Raw genomic sequence first — 17,438 nt, 5'->3', positions numbered from 1 at the left:
GCAGGGAGGAGCCCAGGGTATACATGGCACCACGAGCCTACATGTCGGTTTACGAGGCCCAGCTGCCTATGGTCTTTCGGTGACAACGTGATTGGGGAGGAGGAGGTCACAGGTGGGGTGTGCCTGGCAGGTGCGGAGGAGCAGAAGCCTGGGGCTGAGGAGTTGACGTCAGAGAGCTTGGCAGGGCCAGAGGGTGTAATGCCTTGGCCTTCTCCTCTGACTGAAATGGGGAGTCAGTGTGGGCTTTTGAGCAGAAAAAGGAAAGGATTGCCTTCTGGTTTTAAAGGGCCAGGGAAGAAGAAGGAGCCTTTTGAGGGAGGATGGCAATAATCCATGCAGACATGACGGTGGCTCGGGGCAGGCTGGCGGGAGTCAGGATGGTGGGAAACGGTTGGATTCTGGGTGTCTCGTCTGATGCAGAGGCCCCACGTAAGCACTGTCCTCTCTGAGTCTCCGAAGCCTCTACAGGGGAGCCTCGCTGGTGAGCAGCCACCATGCGCTCCGCCTTGGCCTGCAAACCTTCCTTGCTTTCAGTTTCGTCCCATCCAGTTCTTCAGGAAATGTGTGGAGGGCGTTGAATGATGGTGAAGGGGCTGCTGGGAAGGGAGGCTGAAAAGGGCAACAGAGACAATCTCCGAGTCAGGACAGGGGGATGAGGAGTTTGGGCTTAATCCTGGGGACCCGGACGAGGTGCCATCAGCTTCTGTCCAGGGATGGTGACTTGTGCCAAATGCCACAGAAGGACGACTGTCAGGCCCAGGGTGACTGTCAGGGCCCAGGGACCTATTTGCCCCCATGATAGACACACAGGTTCATCCCCCTCCTCCTCTCTAATACCTATTTGCAGGCCCAGTTCTGCAGCCACATAATGTAAGTGCATGGGCTCGTGGGGACTTTCCCCAGCACTGCAAGGCCTGCTGGCCCACATCTCTCGCCCTGCTAAACTGACTTCATTGTTTGGGGTAAGGGCAGCCCACTCCTTAGCCCGCCTCCTGTTGGGGAAACTTCCTGAGACTATCCCCCATCGGGGAACAAAGCTCCATAAACACTGAACACAGGAGAGAAGCAAGGGACAGAAATAGCTCTGGCAGGTAAGAAACAGTCCCCCTAGGAGTTTAGGATTAACAGATACACACTACTATGTATAAAACAGATAACCAACAAGGTCCTACTGGACAGCACAGGGAACTCTACTCAGTATCTCGTAACAACCTATAATGGAAAAGAATCTGAAAAAGGATGTGTATATATATATATATATATATATATATATATATATATATATATATACATATGTATATACATGTAATATATGTATACATATGTATCTATATATACCCACATATAACCAAATCACTTTGCTGTACACCTGAAACTAACACAACATTGTAAATCAACTATACTTCAATAAAAATTTTTTAAATTAAAATTAAGAAAAAAAGGGCTTCCCTGGTGGTGCAGTGGTTGAGAATCTGCCTGCCAGTGCAGGGGACACGGGTTCGAGCCCTGGTCTGGGAAGATCCCACATGCCGCGGAGCAACTAGGCCCGTGAGCCACAACTACTGAGCCTGCGCGTCTGGAGCCTGTGCTCCGCAACAAGAGAGGCCGCGACAGTGAGAGGCCCGCGCACCGCGATGAAGAGTGGCCCCCGCTCGCCGCAACTAGAGAAAGCCCTCGCACAGAAACGAAGACCCAACACAGCAAAAATAAATAAAGAAAGAAAGAAAAAAAATTAAGGAAAAAAGAAAAGAAACAGTCCTGCCTGGGCCTCTGGTGTGGAGGGGGTGGGGGACAGGAGCCACTGGTAACGGCCAAGATTCTGACTCGGTCTCTGGGTGGATAGCAGGGAAGGAAATGCAAGAGGACGAGACTTCTTGCAAGGCTGACAGAGCAAATTAGCAGCTTAGCTCGGGACACCATTTGTGAGAGGTGCCTGTGGGGCAAACAGTCCCTGTGATGTCACATGAAGCTGGCTGCCGGTTTCTAAAGTGTGTTCTGCTGACCCTGGGCTTCCAGAGACCTGCTGCCGGGGCAACTGCAGTGGGGGCTGAGCAAAGGGCTCTGGAGTTGCCAGCTCCCACTTGAAAGAGAGCACCAGCTCTCTTTTACTCTGCTTCCAATTGGAATTCCAGGAAAGATTCTACTGGACAAAAGGATGGGGGTGGGGGCGGGGAAGGAGAAGCCTCCACGAGGTCCTGGGGAGCCTAGCAGGGAAAATATCTGCACTTCCCTGCCAAGGAGAAGCTGCCTCCATCTGGCCCAGGTGGGCTGTGGGCCGAATGCATGGGGCCCAGGGACACGTCCAGGGGCAGAGCCATGGCAGCAAGTGGAGACTGCAGCCAGCCCGAAAAGAGAGGACCCTCTGCCCGCCACAGAGGAAGAACGCCTGGCCGCTGAGTGGCCTCTGTCTCCACAGAGCTGGCCCTGAGGGGGGTCCTCATTCATACTCAGCCCAGCCCTGAGGACTTGGGTTTTGTTATTCTTGCCTCGTCATGCATCTGTCCATCCACTGACCTTGACTCTTCCACCTCCCACCCTGGTCTGGGAGCTCTCAGGGGCAGAAACTGGGTGGTACTGGGTCTTACTCTTCTCACGTGCTCAGCCCCTAACACAGGCTACATGGCAGGCACGCACTGGTGTTCATTATAAAAATGCCTGAGCGGGTGGAGGCCTGACCCATTTGCCTGGCACTGGGCAAATCTCTGGGGTTTGTCTTCCTCAAATGTAAATAGGAGATGAATACTCCCTCTCGGCCCAGCTGTCTATGGTGAGACATAGACAAGGAACTTGTGAGAATCCAGACAAGGAATAGATGGTCAGTCACTTTGTGAGCTGTGAAATGATGTCCACATGTAGGTTGCTGTTGTCACTGTCCTTAAGAGGAGGGGATGGGCACTGAAGTAAGAAAGCCCAGAGTCTGGGCCTGCCCTGGAATGGGTTTCCCTCCAAGCAGTGTTACCTTGGAAAATGGGTGTCAAAAACGTAAGAGCAGAATCAATGACAGCAGGAGTAGTGGAATATTACAGAAACTCTGACTTCCCATCTGCACAGAGAAAGCCATATGCCCAGCTGATGCATCTTCATGCATCCCACCATCCTAACACCAAAGAGAAAAATGGTGAAGGCTCTTTGGGGGCTTCTAATTCTTAGTCTTATCCTCCTCCATCATCTCCCCACCCCATCCTTTTAACATCCCTAGAGATTCTGAGGCTCAGAGACTGTCAGAGCTAGAAGGACTCTCCGAGGTTTCTAATTCCAAGTTACTCATGGAGGGCTCCTCATGGCTGTCATCGAGTGCCCTGCCAGTGAAATCCTTCCTCCTGCTCTCAGACCGAGGCCCAGCTCTCCACTGGAAACAGACAAAAACAACAAAGCTAGTCCTTCCCTAACATAGCAGTTTTTACCCCACCCCCATACGGTTCCCAGATAGAATACAGGATGCCAGTTAAATCTGAATTTCACATAAACAACGAATAATGTTTTAGTATAAATATGTCCCAAATATTGCATGGGACATACTTATACTAAAACATTGTTCATTGTTCACCTGAAATTCAAATTTAATGGAGTCTTGTGTCTTTATTTGCTAAACTTGGTAACCCTCAGTCCCAGGATCATGTGGTCAGCAGTTGACTTTTTCTGTCACATCCAGAGAGCAGACCCCACTCAGTGACCTAGGGAGGCCCGTGGGTCACCTCCAATTTCTCAGCTGACCCAGAGATCATGGTAGCTCCCATCTTCTGCACTTAATGGTTTAGTCAAATCCTTTCAAAGGTGTCCTCACTGTGTTAGCAGGTTTTTCCTGCACACTTCACACCCACGCCCATCCCATCCAACTCTTCTGCTTGTTGGGCAGGGCTTTCTGGTTCAAGTGCCAGTCTCCCTTTCTCACAGCTGGCAAACTAAGAATGATCAGGAGGTGGAGGCTGACCAAGAAACCAAAACAGGACGTTAGGGATGGGGGCAGGAAAAACCAAGACTGACTCAGCTGGAAGGTGCCAGAGGACTGGAGATGGCTGCTCTCCTCTGCCCTGGTGGGCAACAGGGACCTTTTCTATTTCCAAAGGGACCCCAGGATTTGGGGGGCTCACATGGCCATTTCTCCCAGAAGACTCACCCTTACATCTAACTCACCCTTACATCTAACTGTCACTGGTGACAGTAACGAGTCTCACACTCTCCTACATGAACGCATGTGATCCCTTAGCAGAGGGGGAAGGAGAAGCTACACTGAGTATATAGACCATTGATAAGGAGGAAAAAAGGGAGAAACAGGGCTGGGACCCTAGTCAAGAGCAAGATTATTCCAAAGCTCAGCTTTAATTTTGCATGCCATTCTGCAGTTCCTTGTTTTTTGTTTTGTTTTGTTTTGTTTATTTTAGGTACATTTCTTATTTTATTGCAAGGCACACAATCATATATACAATGCATAATTATCACCTTTTAAGTACAAGATATAAAGAATATACATTGAGTAAAGACTATATGGATATGCTTCTGTTTCAGAGAGGAAAACTGCCTTAGGGCAAGCAAGTTCATGCCCTTTTGGAAGAGATTTTCATATTTATGCTGAATCTTCCAAACAGCTCTTGCTTAGAAAATAAAGCTCACTGAGTGGACATACAATCTTGTCACAGTTTTCTCCTTAAAAAGCTCTAATTTAAAGCCAGCCAAGGTATTCCATTTATTCCAGTTATTCTTCTTATGTCCCAGTACTATATAAAACACCTATAAATTGCCTGATAACAGTTATACAGATTTAAGAACTTTATTTCTCAGTAATGCATCATAGAATGAAACCATTTTCTTAAGACTTATGTGAATTTTCCTTGATTTTTTCAAAACTATCTTTCCGGGGCTTCCCTGGTGGCGCAGTTGTTGAGAATCTGCCTGCTAATGCAGGGGAAACGGGTTCGAGCCCTGGTCTGGGAAGATCCCACATGCCACGGAGCAACTAGGCCCGTGAGCCACAACTCCTGAGCCTGCACGTCTGGAGCCTGTGCCCTGCAACAAGAGAGGCCGCAATAGTGAGAGGCCCGTGCACCGCGATGAAGCGTGGCCCCCGCTTGCCACAGCCAGAGGAAGCCCTCGCACAGAAATGAAGACCCAACACAGCCAAAAAAAAAAAAAACTATCTTTCCAAACTATGCTTCCTTTTTAGTATTAAGTCTGGAGTTTTGACTTAAACTCTACATAGGGGATGCATCCAGATTCATAAGAGTAATACAAGATGCTAACAGTGGTTCTACTCTTCTTCCTTGGAATTATGGTTTTTCATCCTCATTGCCGCCTTCTGCACAGTTTTATTTCTCTGCATTTTTCTGATCCCTCACTAGGTCCTGTCTTCCAGTTCTTGCCAGGGAGAGGAGAAGGGACTCATGAAGGAAGCTGAATTCAAGGTTAGATACGTGCAGTTCTTGTCCCAAAGAGACACAGTGGACAGTACATTCCTTGCTGTGTGTGATTGGAGAACAGGAACATGACGAGATGGGACACAGACACACACTCTCACACACTGTGCATGCACACAGTATCCATGCATGCACACACACACAATGCACACACACACATACACTCAACTCTCACACACATGCATACACACCTTTGACAAAGAAATATATTTGTGTAAGAGATATTTTTCCTAACATACATGACTCACTTTAACATCCTTTAAAGTACTGCCCTAAAATGACCCTAAAATTACATACCCATCCTCTCGTCTTCTGCTTTGGGGACTCTGGTGCTTCCAACCATGGAGAAGCTTGGAACACCATGACCTCACGGGCACTGAGAGCTGTTTCTCTCTCTCCTGGGGCTGCAAACTTAGACACGAAGAGATGCAGGACGCTCAGGCTAACCTTTAGACTGCAATAATGGCAAGATGCTATGAGGGCATGTGGAGTGTGAATTTAAAGAGATTGTCATATTTCCCACATCAGCAGGGTTTGTTCCTGGAACCCTCCATTTAAATATCCCTCCCGTATGATGGCCAAAGTTTTTAACCATGGGGTGAATGTCAACCAGCATTTAAGCCATGCCTATGTACTTTTAGTTATAAGAATACAAGGACACCTAAGAAAATCAATGAAATGTAAGAAATGCTCAAAAGAGCACTTCATTTTCATCAGGGAAAACCTTGCCCCACTGCCTTCACTCAGCTATGCTAGGTGCCATGAAAATCTGCAAAGGAGACAAACATCATCATAGTAAAATTCTGAAACCACGTACAAACTCTTCCATGCAAGGTATGTTTCCAAAAGGAGAGAGTACACACACAAGAGAGAAAGTACTCGGTGAACAGAACCTATCGATGTAGTGATGTTGGTAGTTATATAGTCTACACATTTGATTTTCCTATAAGTTCCAGAGGATGCTGCCCTAATAACGTACAGGCTTAAAGAAGAGATGGGTGTTATTTATAAATTAGCCCTTTCTTCTGCCCAGGCAAATTGCAGAAAAAGCCATTACCTTGAAACCATACGTTTCTGCAGTTCCTTGTTTTTTGACTGTCTTCCCCTACTTGGCTGTAAGCTCCTTGAGGTTAGGGATCTTTGTCTACTGTGTTCATGGTTATATCCACTGTGCCTAGCACAGTGCCTGGCATCTCGTAGGACTGATAAATGGTGGCTGACTGAATGAGCAAAGCAGTTCAAGCATAGGAGTACAGTCAAGGACAAGGTTGGGGTCAGTATAGAAACCCAGCATGAACAGAGCAGGAAACACTTATCACCTTAGAGCCTGAAGGGACAGGTGGGAGGGTGCGGAAAGAACAAATCCTCAGAAAGATACCCAAAATACCTTCAGTGAGGTTGGCTTCCTGTTGCTCAATCTCCCGGCCTCCTTACTCACACTCCAACACCTACACCCCAGCGATATAATCCTGCATCTCCGAGTGCTGGGGAGTGATTCTCCAGATGCATAGGAGCTGTGAGCATCTGGAGCATCCAGGATGAGATGATTTCCTCACATCTTCTCTCTTTACACCAAAATATCATTGTATGCTGTTGTTTCTAATTAGGAAAACTTGAATATAATGGCTTGTGTTTGACAATTTCTCAACAGCCCTTGAGCTCACTGGAAATCTCCCTCTGACGTGAGTTAGGAACCCAGTCCAGACAGACACTTAAGGACCAATAAACTCTGAACTAATGAGTATGCTGGTTACCATGGAAACTGCTGTCTCTGTTGGCCTATGAAGGGGAGGAGGACTGGCGGTGGTGAAATGGAAAGGGGAGGATGTGTGAGAATGGAGTGGGGGCAGGTGCTGGGAGGTACAGACTGGGGTAAGTTAGAGGAAAGGAACTTCCGTTTATTACTGTCTTCCTCGGTGCCGGACACTGAACTGGGTGCCTGACATACATTTGATCATCACAGCCCCCTGCAAGACAGGCATTCATTCTTTTCCCCTCCCACCTCACCAACTGGCAAAGCATATGCTGTTAATCAACAAGATGACCTATCACCATTCCCAGTGCTTCTTATTGGAAAAGAAAACCTTGAACTCCCTGCCATCTAATCATTATCAAAAACTCAGCTGTGGACATTACTGAGCTCTGCCCACCAGAGCAACAGCCAGCTCTACCCACCACCAGTCCCTCCCATCAGGAAACTTGCACAAGCCTCTTAGATAGCCTCATCCACCAGAGGGCAGAAAGCAGAAGCAAGAAGAACTACAATCCAGCAGCCTGTGGAACAAAAACCACATTCACAGAAAGATAGACAAGATGAAAAGGCACAGAGCTATGTACCAGATGAAGGAACAAGAGGAAACCCCAGAAAAACAACTAAATGAAGTGGAGATAGGCAACCTTCCAGAAAAAGAATGCAGAATAATGATAGTGAAGACGATCCACAACCTCAGAAAAAGAATAGAGGCAAAGATCGAGAAGATGCAAGAAATGTTTAACAAAGAAGTAGAAGAATTAAAGAACAAACAAACAGAGATGAACAATACAATAACTGAAATGAAAACTACACTAGAAGGAATCAATAGCAGAATAACTGAGGCAGAAGAATGGATAAGTGACCTGGAAGACAGAGAGATGGCATTCACTGCTGCGGAACAGAATAAAGAAAAAAGAATGAAAAGAAATGAAGACAGTCTAAGAGACTTCTGGGAGAACATTAAACACAACAACCTTCACATTATGCTGTGAATAGGGGTCCCAGAAGGAAAAGAGACAGAGAAAGGACCAAAGAAAATATTTGAAGAGATTATAGTTGAAAACTTCCTTAACACGGGAAAGGAAATAGCCACCCAAGTCCAGGAAGCGCAGAGAGTCCCATACAGGATAAACCCAAGGAGAATCACGCCGAGACACATAGTAATCAACTTGGCAAAAATTAAAGACAAAGAAAAATTATTGAAAGCAGCAGGGGAAAAATGACAAATAACGTACAAGGGAACTCCCATAAGGTTAACAGCTGATTTCTCAGCAGAAACTCTACAAGCAAGAAGGGAGTGGCATGACATATTTAAAGTGATGAAAGGGAAGAACCGACAACAAAGATTATTCTACCCAGCAAGGATCTCATTCAGGTTTGATGGAGAAATCAAGGGCTTTACAGACAAACAAAAGCTAAGAGAGTTCAGCACCACCAAACCAGCTCTACAACAAATGCTAAAGGAACTTCTCTAAGTGGGAAACATAAGAGAAGAAAAGGACTACAAACACAAACCCATAAAAATGAACAAAATGGTAATAGGAACTTACATGTTGATAATTACCTTAAACATGAATGGATTAAAGGCTCCAACCAAAAGACACAGGCTCACTTAATGGATACAAAACCAAGACCTATATATATGCTGTCTACAAGAGACCCACTTCAGACCTAGGGACACATACAGACTGAAAGTGAGGGGATGGAAAAAGATATTACATGCAAATGGAAACCAAAAGGAACCTGGAATATCAATACTCATATCAGATAAAATAGACTTTAAAATAAAGAATGTTACAAGAGACAAGGAAGGACACTACATAATGATCAAGGGATCAATCCAAGAAGAAGATATAACAATTATAAATATATATGCACCCAACATACGAGCACCACAATACATAAGGCAACTGCTAACAGCTATAAAAGAGGAAATGGACAGTAACACAATAATAGTCGGGGATTTTAACACCTCACTTTCACCAATGGACAGGTCATCTAAACAGAAAATTAATAAGGAAACACAAGCTTTAAATGACACAATAGACCAGATAGATTTAATTGATATTTATAGGACATTCCATCCAAAAACAGCAGATTACACTTTTTTCTCAAGTGCGCACAGAACATTCTCCAGGATAGATCACATCTTGGGTCACAAATCAAGCCTCAGTAAATTTAAGAAAATTGAAATAATATCAAGCATTTTCTCTGACCACAACGCAACGAGATTAGAAACGAATTACAGGGGAAAAAACCTAAAAAACAAAAACACATGGAGGCTAAACAATACGTTATTAAATAACCAAGAGGTCACTGAAGAAATCAAAGAGGACATCAAAAAATACCTAGAGACAAATGACAATGAAAACACGATGACTCAAAAGCTATGGGATGCAGCAAAAGCACTTCTAAGAGGGAAGTTTATAGCAATACAAGATCACCTCAAGAAACAAGAAAAATCTCAAATAAACAATCTAACCTTACACCTAAAGGAACTAGAGAAAGAAGAAAAAACAAAACCCAAAGTAAGCAGAAAGGAAGAAATCATAAAGATAAGAGCAGAAATAAATGAAATAGAAACAAAGAAAACAATAGCAAAGATCAATAAAACTAAAAGCTGGTTCTTTGAGAAGATAACCAAAATTGATAAACCATTAGCCAGACTAATCAAGAAAAAGAGGGAGAGGACTCAAATCAATAAAATTAAAACGAAAAGGAGAAGTTACAACAGACACCACAGAAATGCAAAGCCTCCTAAGAGACTACTACAAGAAACTCTATGCCAATAAAATGGGCAACCTGGAAGAAATGGACAAATTCATAGAAAGGTATAACCTTCCAAGACTGAACCAGGAAGAAAGAGAAAATATGAACAGACAAATCACAAGCAATGAAATTGAAACGGTGATTAAGAATCCTCCAACAAACAAAAGTCCAGGACCAGATGGCTTCACAGGTGAATTCTATCAAACATTTAGAGAAGAGCTAACACCTATCCTTCTCAAACTCTTCCAAAAAGTTGCAAGGAAGGAAAACTCCCAAGCTCATTCTATGAGGCCACCACACCCTGATACTAAAATCAGACAAAGATACTACCAAAAAAAGAAAATTACAGACCAATATCACTGATGTATACAGATGCAAAAATCCTCAAAAAATACTAGCAAACAGAATCCAACAACACATTAAAAGGATCATAACCATGATCAAGTGGGATTTATCGCAGGGATGCAAGGAGTCTTCAATATATGCAAATCAATCATTGTGATACACCATATTAACAAATTGAAGAATAAAAACCATATGATCATCTCAATAGATGCAGAAAAAGCTTTTGACAAAATTCAACAACACATTTATGATAAAAACTCTCCAGAGAGTGGGCATAGAGGGAACCTACCTCAACATAATAAAAGCCATATACAACAAACCCACAGCAAACATCTTTCTCAATAGTGAAAAAGTGAAAGAATTTCCTCTAAGATCAGAAACAAGACAAGGATGTCCATTCTCACCACTCTCACCACTCTTATGCAACATAGTGTTGGAAGTCGTAGCCATGGCAATCAGAGAAGAAAAAGAAATAAAAGGAATACAAATTGGAAAAGAAGAAGTAAAACTGTCACTGTTTGCAGATGACATGATACTATACATGGAGAATCCTAAAGATGACAACAGGAAACTATTAGAGCTAATCAATGAATTTGGTAAAGTTGCAGGATACAAAATTAAATGCACAGAAATCTCTTGCATTCCTATACACTAATGATGAAAAATCTGAAAGAAAACACTCCCATTTACAATTGCAACAAAAAGAATAAAATACCTAGGAATAAACCTACCTAGGCAGACAAAAGACCTGTATGCAGAAAACTATAGGACACTGATGAAAGAAATTAAAGATGATACAAATAGATGGAGATATATACCATGTTCTTGGATTGGAAGAATCAACATTGTGAAAATGACTATACTACCCAAGCAATCTACAAATTCAATGCAATCCCTATCAAATTACCAATGGCATATTTTACAGAACTAGAACAAAAAATCTTAAAATTTGTATGGAGACACAAAAGACCCTGAATAGCCAAAGCAGTCTTGAGGGGGGAGAAAAAAAAACAGAGCTGGAGGAATCAGACTCCCTGGCTTCAGACTATACTACAAAGCTACAGTAATCAAGACAATATGGTACTGGCACAAAAACAGAAATATAGATTAATGGAACAGGATAGAAAGCCCAGAGATAACCCACGCACCTATGGTCAACTAATCTATGACAAAGGAGGCAAGGATATACAACGGAGAAAAGACAGTCTCTTCAGTAAGTGGTGCTGGGAAAACTGGACAGCTACATGTAAAAGAATGAAATTAGAACACTGCCTAACACCATACACAAAAATAAACTCAAAATGGATTAGAGCTCTAAATGTAAGACCGGACACTATAAAACTCTTAGAGGAAAACATAGGAAGAACACTCTTTGACATAAATCACAGCAAGATCCTTTTTGACCCACCTCCTAGAGAAATGGAAATAAAATAAAAAATAAACAAATGGGACGTAATGAATCTTAAAAGCTTTTGCAAAGCAAACTACAAACAAGACGAAAAGACAACCCTCAGAATGGGAGAAAATATTTGCAAATGAATCAATGGACAAAGGATTAATTTCCAAAATATATAAACAGCTCATGCAGCTCAATATTAAAAAACAAACAACCCAATCCAAAAATGGGCAGAAGACCTAAATAGACATTTCTCCAAACAAGACATACAGATGGCCAAGAAGCACATGAAAAGCTGCTCAACATCACTAATTATTAGAGAAATGCACACCAAAACTACAATGAGGTATCACCTCACACCAGTTACAGTGGGCATCATCAGAAAATCTATAAACAACAAATGCTGGAGAGGGTGTGGAGAAAAGGAAACCTTCTTGCACTGTTGGTGGGAATGTAAATTGATACAGCCACTATGGAGAACAGTATGAAGGTTCCTTAATAAACTAAAAATAGAATTACCATATGACCCAGCCATCCCGCTACTGGGCATATACCCAGAGCAAACCATAATTCAAAAAGACACATGCACCCCAGTGTTCATTGCAGCACTGTTTACAATAGCCAGGTCGTGGAAACAACCTAAATGCCCATCGACAGACGAATGGATAAAGAAGGTGTGGTACATATATACAATGAAATATTACTCAGCCATAAAAAGGAACGAAATTGGGTCATTTGTAGAGACGTGGATGAATCTAGAGACTGTCATACAGAGTGAAGTAAGTCAGAAAGAGAAAAACAAATATTGTATATTAATGCATATATGTGGAACCTAGAAAAATGGTACAGATGAACCAGTTTTCAGGGCAGAAATTGAGACACAGATGTAGAGAACAAATGTATGGACACCAAGGGGGGAAAGCGGCATGTGGTGTGGGGGTGGTGGTGTGATGAATTGGGATATTGTGATTGACATATATACACTAATGTGTATTAAATGGATAATTAATATGAATCTGCTGTATAAAAAAATAAATTAAATTCAAAAAAATGCAGGTTCATGGGCCCCACCCAATCTAAAAAAAAACAAAAAACAATTCAGCTGTGAGAAATGATATTCATACAGAGATGCCTGAAAAACAGGCAGCCCATCCGCTGCTGAAGATGTGTGGCTCTACAAGGCAGGGCATGTGCTGGGGTAGTTGGATCGTAATCTCTAGATGGGATAGATGGGAGAGTGTGTGCTGGGGAAAGTTGGAGGAGGGGTGGAGTGGGTGAAGGTAGAGAGGGTGGTAGGCTTCAATGCAGAGCTGGAAAAGGCACATTGGGTGTTATAATGACTGTGGTTTCCTTAACACAAACTATAGGCAGTAAAGCTCAACATTTGCAAAGCTGGTTTTTCTGCACTTTGGGCCATAAAAGCAACCCCACGTAATGGGGCTTGACATACAGAGGGACCTGTCATCCCTTCGGCAGCATCTTAAAAAGCAATTTTGATTGCTGCAAACGAGCAGACTCTATGAGACCATTTCTATCATGTTATCAAAGTCCAAATGATGTCTCTTTCACGATCAGCATAGTGGTTTTCTAAAATTATCATCTCTTTGATTCATTTTAAGTCATGGTATTTAATTTCTTTGAAACATGCAAATGACAGTAAGGGAGGGTGTGAAGTATTTCTGTTTATTTAAAAGAAGATGGAGGAAGATGGAATAACTGTACTTTGCCCTATTCCTCTTGCTATTACAACTAAGATCCCTGGACATTGTGTATAAAACAAACATAAGAAGACTCTGACAGGTGGAGAATGCAAGCCCCCTAGTCCTCAGGATGGGAGGAAAGACATGAACTTTCTTTTTGTCTCATATTTCCCATACTTGGAGCCGAAGAAGCCAGCAACCCAGACACACCAACAGGCACAGACAAAAAGAGCCCCAGCCAAAACCTTCTCTCTCTAGCCAAAGGGCTAGGGAAAGATCAACCTAGCAAGACAGGAAATTTTTAGACACTAACCACTCTGCTGCAACCCAGACCAGAGAGCAAACTGTGGCCCTGCTGCCACCCACACTAATAAAGGCTATGCAGGCAACTTGGACTTCCACCCTCCTGAGGCTGTAATGATATGTCCCAATACCCCCAACCCCCTGCCTGCTGGTGTGGTGTCAGAGAAGGCCAATTACAGAGAAGAGACTTTCATGCCCACAGGCCACCCACACACTATGTCAGTAGAGACTATGTGGGGAGCCTACAATTCCACCCCACTAGGCAATAATGAGGTGCCCGCTCTTTCCAGCCCTGACATAATGTCAGAGAAGACCTAATGGAGGGTCAGGAATTTCACCACTCCCCAATGGTAAAGAGGTCAACCTCCCACCCAAGTGTCAGAGGAGGTAGTAACAAAGGAAGAAATAACCTGGCACTCTGACCCCTCCCATGCAGGAAGCTATCAGTGGGAGCCTACTGTGGAGCAGAAACTGTCAACCCTGCCCAGTAGAAATGAGGAGTCCCCCTTTGGATCAGTTGAGGCCAAGTGGGAAACCTAGACTTCTACCTCCACCTGGTAGTAATGATGTGACAGCGCTCTTCCCTATTGGTGGCAGTGTCAGAGGAGGCCAGCTAAAATAGATGGCTTAAGTGAGGTTCAGAGTCTCATTTATCCCCATGACATAATGACATAATACCCAAATGCCAGATTTCAAACAAATATCACTCAAGAACCAGAAGATAGGGCTTTCTTCATGGCACAGTGGTTAAGAATCCACCTGCCAATGCAGGGGACACGGGTTCAAGCCTTGGTCGGGGAAGATCCCACATGCCGAGGAGCAGCTAAGCTCATGTACCACAACTACTGAGCCTGCACTCTACAGCCCACGAGCCACAACTACTGAGCCCATGTGCCACAACTACTGAAGCCTGTGTGGTTAGATCCCATGCTCTGCAACAAGAGAAGCCACCCCAGTGAGAAGCCCACACACCGCAATGAAGAGTAGACCCTGCTCACTGTGGCTAGAGAAAGCTCACAGGCAGCAATGGAGACCCAACACAGCCAAAAATAAATGAATAAAATAAATTAATTAATGTTTAAAAGCTTAAAAAAAAAGAACTAGAAGATCTCAAACTGAATGAAAAAGACAATAGATAGACGCCCAAACCAAGATGACAGAGATGTTAGAATAATCTGATAAAGATTTTTAAATGGACCATCATAAGAATGCTACAACAAGCAACAAATGTGCTTGAAACAAGTGGAAGAAAAGAGAAAGTCCTAGCAAAGAAAAGGGAAAGAGAAAGATAAAATTAGAGAAAAAGAGAAAGTATCAAAATAGAAACAGAAGATATAAAGAAGAACCAAAGGGAAATTTAAGGAGTAAAATGCAATAACCAAAATTAATTCAATGGATAGGCTCAATAGGGAGTGGAAGGTACAGAGGAAAAAAATCAGTGAACTTGAAGACAGAACAATAACAGTTACCCCACCTGAACAACAGAGAGAAAATATACTGGAAAAAAAATGAATTATGAGAATGAGAAGACAAGCCACAGACTGGCAGACAATATTTGCAAAACACAAACTTGATAAAAGACTGTTATCCAAAATACTAAAAGAATCTTAGGGAGATTCCAAAACTACTGAAGCCCGAGTGCCTAGTGCCTAATTCCACAACTACTGAAGCCCGAGTGCCTAGAGCCTGTGCTCCACAACAAGAGAAGCCACCGTAATGAGAAGCCCGTGCACCACAACGAAGAGTAGACCCTGCTTGCCACAACTAGAGAAAGCCTGTGCGTAGCAACGAAGACCCAACACAGACAAAAATAATAATAATTTTAAAAAAGAAAATGGGGCTTCCCTGGTGGCGCAGTGGTTGAGAGTCCGCCTGCCAATGCAGGGGACATGGGTTCGTGCCCTGGTCCGGGAGGATCCCACATGCCGCGGAGCGGCTGGGCCCGTGAGCCATGGCCGCTGAGCCTGCGCGTCCAGAGCCTGTGCTCCGCAACGGGAGAGGCCACAACAGTGAGAGGCCCATGTACAGCAAAAAAAAAAAAAAAAAAAGAAAGAAAATGAACAGCCTAATTAAAAAACGGGCAAATGACCTGAACAGACATCTCTCCAAGGAAGATATACAGAGGGCAAGTAAGCATATGAAAAGATGCTCAACATCGTATGTCATTAGGGAACAGCAAATTAAAACAATGAAATAGTACTATGCACCCATTAGAACAAAATACTAAAATACTAAAAACAAAATTGAAACAAAATCCCAAATACTAAAAACATCCAAATACTGGCATGGATATGGAGCAAGAAGGACTCTGATTCATTGCTGGTAGGAACACAAAATAGTATAGCCACTTTGGAAGACAGTTTGGTGGTTTTTTTACAAAACTAAGCATACCCTTAGCATCCAATCCAGCAATCACGCTCCTTGGTATTTATCCAAATGAGTTGAAAACTTAGATCCACACACAAAAACCTGCACATGAATGGTTATAGCAGCTTTATTCATAATTCCCCAAACTTGGAAGTACCCAAGATGTCCTCAGTAGGTGATGGATAAACAAACTGTGGTACATCCAGACAATGGAATATTATTCAATGCCAAAAAGAAATGAGCTATCAAGCCATGGGGGAACTATAAGTGCATATTGCTAAGTCAAAGAAGCCAATCTGAAATGGCTTCATGTTGTAAGAATCCAACTATATGACATTCTGCCAAAAAATAAAACTATGGAGACGGGAAAAGGATTAGTAGTTGAGAGGGGTTACAGTGGGAAGAGCGTTGGATGGGTAAAGCATAAAAGATTTTTAGGGCTCTGAAACTATTCTGTAAGATGCTATCTTGGTGGATACATGTCATCATACATTTTCCTAAATCCATAGAATGTACAACACCAAGAGTGAACCCTAATGTCAACCACAGATTTGGGGCGATAATGATGCATCAGTTTAGGTTCATTGATTGTAACAAATGTACCATTCTGCTGCAGGATATTGATTGGGGGTCAGAGAGCTATGCCTGTGTGGGGCAGGGGGGATAAAGGAACACTATATACTTTTCCTTTCAGTTTTGCTGTGAACCTAAAACTGCTCTAAAAAATACAGTCTATTAATTTTTAAAAATTGAACGAGACTCAGGGACCTGTGAGACAACAACAAAGGATCTAAAGTTCCTGGCAGAGTCCCAGAAGAAGAACAGAAAAAGTGTAGGGCTGAAGAAGTACTCAAAGAAATTATGGCTGAAAACTTCTCAAATTTGGTAAGAGATATAAACTTACAGATTCAAACAGCTGAGCAAAACCTAAATGGGATTAAACCCAAAGAAATCCACACAAGATACCTCATCATCAAATATCAGAAAACTGAAGACAAATTAAAAATCTTGAAAGCAGAGAGAGAAACAACACCCTATCAATAAAGGAAATATAACTCAAAAGATAATAAATTTCTCATCAGAAACCATAGAGGTCAACAAAAAGTGACACAATATTTTTCAAGTGCTGAAAGAAAAGAACTATGAACTCACCTACCTCCAGTGAAAATATCCCTCAGGAATGAATAAAGGTGAAATCAAGACATTCTCAGATGAAGGAAAACCTTGGTCACAAGGATACCTACCTGAAACTGTCACAAGGATACCTACCTGAAAGAATGACTAAATGAAGCTCCCTAAACAGTAAAGATAAAAGAAGAAATCTTGGAAAATCAGGAAGGAAAAAAAAAAACATAATAAGCAAAATTTGGGGTAAATACAATAGACTTTCCTTC

Source organism: Mesoplodon densirostris, chromosome X (assembly GCF_025265405.1).
Source record: "Mesoplodon densirostris isolate mMesDen1 chromosome X, mMesDen1 primary haplotype, whole genome shotgun sequence".
Lineage (NCBI taxonomy): Eukaryota > Metazoa > Chordata > Mammalia > Artiodactyla > Ziphiidae > Mesoplodon > Mesoplodon densirostris.
Note: the sequence above shows the minus strand (reverse complement) of the source record.